The sequence below is a fragment of the Dendrobates tinctorius genome, unplaced genomic scaffold (genome assembly GCF_039654945.1).
Source record: "Dendrobates tinctorius isolate UK_male_01 unplaced genomic scaffold, ASM3965494v1 ptg000086l, whole genome shotgun sequence".
NCBI lineage: Eukaryota > Metazoa > Chordata > Amphibia > Anura > Dendrobatidae > Dendrobates > Dendrobates tinctorius.
The window spans coordinates 11671252-11677745 of NW_027361754.1; the positions used below are offsets into that span (position 1 = coordinate 11671252).

The 6494-nt window shown below is 41.1% G+C and overlaps 1 long non-coding RNA gene across 2 annotated transcripts; it reads left to right on the plus strand.

The window, feature by feature from the left end:
- Positions 1-1663: 1663 nt before the first annotated feature.
- On the plus strand, positions 1664-6183 carry LOC141097686 (uncharacterized). 2 transcript variants are annotated; one of them, XR_012234025.1, is made up of 5 exons: positions 1664-1901; positions 3495-3660; positions 3810-3925; positions 5696-5834; positions 6044-6183. It is a non-coding gene; the product is annotated as an uncharacterized lncRNA (long non-coding RNA). The 2 variants fall into 2 exon arrangements; XR_012234026.1 differs by lacking the exon at positions 1664-1901 and adding an exon at positions 2650-3145.
- The last annotated feature ends 311 nt before the right edge of the window (positions 6184-6494 follow it).

Consider the following 6494-nt stretch of genomic DNA (forward strand, 5'->3'; position numbering starts at 1 on the left):
TAAAGAATCAAACAAAACCCTCTCTAGACTTAAGGACAGAGGATATGCTAATTGGATGCTAAGGAAAGCTGATAATATTGTCAGCAGGATCGATAGACACACCCTGCTGAATGAATCTCCTTTGAGCCTTGTACACACTGGAGTTACTGCTAACAAGAAAAAGAATCGCACACGGGCCCCCTGTAATAATCATGACCGTCCTATAGTCAGTTTCTCTACTATGTACAGTCCACAATTCAATAAGATAACGGACATTGTTAAAAAATATTTACCTATTTTACACAATGATAATAAACTTGGTCAAATTCTGGACAATACCCAGATACGATACATAGCCAGGAAAGCTCCTGCTTTGAGCGTTATCTTATCCCCCAGTCTTTTTATCAGCAATAGGAGAACTAAAAATAATACTTGGTTGTCATATAAAGGCTTTTCCAAATGTGGACATCATCCCTGTAAAGTCTGCAATTATGTGGTTAAAACCAGCAGATTCACTTCTAGTGTTACTGGCATATCATACCCTATTCAGTCTCACATAAATTGTAATTCAGAAGGAGTAATATATGTTGTTGAATGCGTTTTTTGTAACCTACAATATGTAGGCTGCACAATAGGACCTCTTAGGCTGTGTGCACACGCTGCGGATTAGGTGCGGATTCATCCGCGCAGATTTTGTAAAATCCGCAGGTGAAACCGCAGGTCAAAAGACCTGCGGTTTTACCTGCGGATTGCTCTGCGGTTTTGCCCTGCGGTTTATCACCTCTACAATGGAGGAGATGGCAAACCGCAGGAGAATCCGCAGAAAGAATTGACATGTTAATTCTTTCTGCGGATTGAAAACCGCAGATAATCCGCGCGGAAAATTCCGCACCGTCTGCATTGCGGTTTTTGATTCCCATAGGGAATCATGGTACTGTACACCGCAGCAGAAACTGCTGCGGGTCCGCAGCGGCCAAAACCGCTGCGGAACCGCGGCAAAATCCGCAGCGTGTGCACACAGCTTTAAAAAGAGAATTAGGAAACATTTGTCAGAAGCTACCAGCAACAATTATAATATCTCAGCAGTTTCTTATCATTGTAAAACTGTTCATGGAGGTAAAACTGATAGTCTCAAAATTATAGCAATAGAGAAAGTCTATAGATCTACTAGGGGAGGTGATTTCAGGAGAAAATTATTAAATCGTGAATCCTTCTGGATTTTTAAATTAAATACAAGAGTACCATTAGGTCTGAACAAACAACTTGATTTAATATTGCAATTAGATTGATATTTTCTTCTGTATATTTACATTTACTTAGTCCTATTTAATTCTGGTTATTTTGATAATTTTTACGATTGTTACTTTGTTTATTAATATTATATCAATTAATGAAGGTTTGTTTTTTTTTGTTTTTTGTTTTTTTTTTATTGTCATTCATTATATTCTTATGATATCTTTTCATTAGTTTTTATATTTTTTTCTGTTTTTCCGATAAGTCTTTGTTTACATTGTTTCATTTACTAATGGTAAAAGGGTTAATGTATATTTCAGCTCCACATTAGGCTGAGTGTTTTGCAAGAGTTAACAGGTAGGGATACTCCCTATTTTCATTAATTCTTTTGTCCAACACCTGTGATTTATCAGTCTTTGTATTATTTGTAGCCGTCAGTATTGGTCTAGTGTGAACCATGAGTAAGACCTTCTAGGTCGAAACGCGTTGGTTGGAGACCACCAGAGACCCCATCTGCCTGTATGTCCTTATTCATTCTTTTTTCTGTCCGATTTTAAGAATTTCCAATAAATGATGAATTTTTAACTGAAGTCCAGCGCTGGAGATTCCATCCTTTATTTTGCTCCAGTCAACGCCCTTGATCAAGGTGACTCCGTGCGCAGGAGGATTATGGATTGTAACTGAGACTGGTGAGCTGACCTCCCCCTATTTTCCCTATCCTTCTACAACTATTTTGTAGTGATTGGAACTTTTGGATGGGGGCAGTTCACCTGTGGTGCATGTGTGAGTCATTTGAGTCTTAGTAAGGTATATAAGGCTGTTGGATCATGATCAGTGTACCTCCCCTGATGAAACTGCATGGGTTGCGGTGATACGCGTGGGGTATGATCCTGGGTGTAGCACCCACTTGGTTATAGCTGTATTTTCACTGAGACCTTATTATTGGTTGCTCTGGAGTAATTTTTGTGTGGTACAATTTAATATTGGATTGTGGGCATTGGCCATATTGCTGTTGGCTTATTATGGCCTGTGTGCCCTAACCAGTGAATATTTAGGGACACATGCATGGAATTATTTCATGCAGTGATTGTGCAATATTAGGGCCCTTGGTCTCCATGAGCAGGTTTATGGGGTGGTTGTTGTGATTTATTGCAGTGAGGTTGGACCACATGGTTGATATACAGGTTATTACAGCATAATCTATAATTGTGATATGCCATACTTCACTGTTATATATTGTGGGATGCTTCATATGTTTTTAATTGTATTGCTGCATCAATAAAACATTGTTTTTGTACTGGTTCAGTGTGTGCTATTTGCAGTGGTTCTTTTTCTTCTCTTCTCATGTTTATTATTCCACTGTTGCTGCACCTAAACCTTCATTTATATATTTGTGATTGGTACAGTTGGTGCGCCCCATTTTTGTTATATATATAATTGGTTTTGGTCGGTTCTTTGCCGGCCCTTCTTGTGGGCTGCACACACTTGATGGGCAGTGTATGTGCCTTATTATTGGCCTGGAACATTATTGTATGCTCTAGGCGTTTACTATTAATATAATTATTATTTGGTTGATGCATTGTGCAAGTGTATTATATATTTTTTAATTTATTGTTGTTCTATTTCAGCCTTCCTTACCTTGGTTCTTCCCGGATGGATTGGGATACGAGAGAGGCAGCATGGAGGGCGCAGTCCTCAGATATTTTTTCCACTTCTAATAGTTATATGCCTAGTTCAGAATTTGCTAGTGTGACTGCAGAGTTGATAGCAGCACATAAATTAGGCATCAGGTTGTGGTGGAACATTCGGTCCTTGGAGGAATATATTAAATCCAACATTGTGCCAAGAGGCCTTAGGGTTTCTATATATCCGGCATGGGAACCCTCTTTGGACTTTCGTGCCACATGGGAGAAGGGACTTTTACGATGCTCAGGTATTATTATGAATATGTTGTTGGAACATGATAGGGAGCTATTGGTCTCGGTTAAAAAACAGATTAAAGAATTAGATACTAAACTGAGTGCTTTTGATGAAGTGACCCAAGTATTGCCTTTTAAAACCAGGCTCAAAGAGACTTTGGACAGATATGATAGGGATATTACCCATAAGAAAAAATCCAAATTTCACAGAGATCGTAGAGATTTTGAGGAGAAGCAGGTATTCCAATGGAAACACAAAGGGAATATTAGACGTAAGGCCCCTATGGATAGGGCCCCAGAGAGAACTGTGGAGTTGGCCCGTAAACCTGATTATACATCGGGTAGTGATTTTTTTATCTTCAGCCGAGAGCGAGGCCGAAATCGGACAAGAAGGGGCCGTCGCAGGCGGGAGGATGTTCACAAGAAACATCCGCTTCAGGGGACGCAAGCCCCCGCAGTACAATCAGTACAGGAATTTTCGCAAGTAGATGAGGAGGTTGTCGTGGAGGATGGGACTACGGAGATACAGGTACAGGAGAATGTGCTTCAAATCATTAACCTATCTCAATATAACCTTTCACCTTTGGAAATTTCTGTGTTACAGAGGGGTTTGACTTTTTCGCCTGTTATAGGTATGGAAAAGTTCACTTTGGTTAAGGACCTTTATATTTTTTGCAGACAATTAATTCTTCAGGCTTTACATAACAAGCCACGGATGGTGGATGGTTTGGATCAAACGGATCGTCACGTGTTACAGGATCTATTGGATCTTTTACAGGAGGACACGACACATGGTAAAAATCGACTTCCTTATAAAAATAAATCAATGGTAGCCCCGCCTTTTTCCTTGGTTCCAGCTGTGAGGGTTTTTTTTTTTGAGTTGGTCAAAAAAGATTTTTTGGCCATTCCTGCTAGATCACGTCACGTGGATAATCTACATGCGGGGGAAAGACTGGCTGTGGATAATTTAAAATCTAATAAATTGTTTTTGATTAAGGAGGCTGATAAAGGTGGAAATGTGGTGTTGTGGCCGCATGAATTATATCAGGAAGAGGCGCACTGCCAATTGGATAATGTTCGATTCTACAAAAGATTACCGTCAGATCCTACTGGACCCTTCTCTATTAAATTCAAGAGACTACTAGATAGGGCTTTTGAGTTGGGTATTATTAACAAGAAGGAGATGGAATTTTTGTGGGTTGAACATCCAATCACTCCTACCTTTTACATGTTGCCGAAGGTCCATAAGGATCTTGTTAGGCCTCCGGGCCGACCTATAGTTGCCAGTATAGGCAGCTTATGCGAAAAGGCCTCTATCTATGTGGACTATTGCCTTCAACCGATGGTGAAGACGTTACCATCCTATATACAGGATACCTCTCATTTTATTAGGAAACATCGTGATGTTACTCTACCCCCTGGGGCCTTGTTGGTCACTTGCGATGTAGAATCGCTTTACTCTAATATTGACCATTCTGATGGCATCACTGCAGCACTGTATTTTTTTGATCAGATAGTTCATTCGGATAGAATGCACGATTCATTCATTGTGGATCTGTTAGGTTTTGTGATGAAGCATAATTTCTTCCTTTTTGACAGGTCTTATTTTCTCCAGACCTCCGGTGTGGCTATGGGGGCCAGATGTGCCCCGGTTTTGGCTAATTTGTTTCTCGGATGGTGGGAGGCCACTCGGGTATATGTGACACAAATGTTCAGAGATAAAGTGCGACTTTGGTCGCGCTTTATCGACGATATTTTTTTTTATTTGGACTGGTACAGTAGAGGAATGTGATATCTATATGGGATTATTGAATTCCAATCCATACAACATTGTGCTCACCTATACTGTGTCCTCTGTTTCAGTTAACTTCTTGGATCTTACGGTCTCTAATATCAATGGGGGCATCTCTACAAGACTGTTTAGAAAACCTACTGCTACAAATAGTCTTTTGGACTATACAAGTTTTCATCCAGCCCATACGAGAAATGGGGTGCCCATAGGGCAATTTTTGAGAGTACGAAGAAATTGCACATCGGAGGTAGTGTTTTGTGAGGAGGCTGCACAATTAACGAAGCGCTTCAGGAAGAGAAACTATCCTCGGGGTAGCATTTCACGAGCTTATCAGCGAGCGAATGGTACTACGCAGGACTCTCTCCTGGTTACTCGTGACAAGATTCGGAGTGTGATGCCCCGGTTCATTACGCAATATAATAGTCAGTGGTCACAGGTGAGAGAAGTGATTGGGAGACATTGGGGTATACTTACGACGGACTTGCAGACGTCTGCTCTGGTGCCGGAACGGCCCTGTATAACAGCAAGAAGGGCTCCAAACTTTAAGGATATTTTAACAAAAAGTCACTATATGAGACCAGTAATTGGGTTGGAAAGGGGAATAATGCTTAGGGGCTCATTTGCATGTGGCAATTGTACCATATGCCCCCATATGCATTCCATCAGGGATTATTTTGTGAACCCAAGAGACGGCACTAGACATAGGTTAAGGTCATATATGAACTGCAAAACTACTTGTGTGGTTTATGCATTAATCTGTCCATGTCATCAGGTTTACGTTGGTCAAACTTCTCAGGAATTACGCCGGAGGATCCAGAAGCACTTCTCAACAATCAACCTGGCACGTATTGATCAAACCAAGGGCAAGGTGTTGACATCTGTGGCAGCCCATTTCTTGAACCACCATGCTGGTAAGATTGCTGGTACTATGGTGGTCGCATTGGAGAAAATATCATTATCCAATAGGGGGGGGTTCACCCAGAAAGCTATTATTACAAACAGAGTCCAGATGGATTTTTAATTTGGACTCACTGAGCCCAAGGGGTTTAAATGAGGAGCTCTTATTTACTGGATTTCTGGGATGAATATTTATGATGTTCTCTTCTCTCCCCTCATGCAGTTATCCTATTGGACATCACTTCTCATGGGGAAGATGGTTACCCCTTACCTCATTGGAATCTCAGTCTGGATATATTGTGTTAGGTCTTCGTTCTCTTATATGTAACTAAAATCTGAATAAAGTTGTACTGTATTGATTTATATGGTTCTAATTGATAGGTTTACACGATGTCTCTGTAGTCTCTTTGAGATTGTGACGTCTGCCTGCGGGTCTGGGCTGCAGCCAGGCAACACCCCGAGAAACACTGATACCCTTTACCCCTATACAGGGATCTGGATTTATAGCAGAGCCCAGGAGGCGCTGTCTGAATAGGAGCAGTGACCAGAGCAGGACGGTCGCCAGAAAGGTGTTCCAATACGGGACACAAACGTGGAGATATGCAAGTCTAAACCAGTCGGACAGCAATGGTACAAAAACGGTAGACAGAAGCAGAGTCAGATTCAGGCCGAGA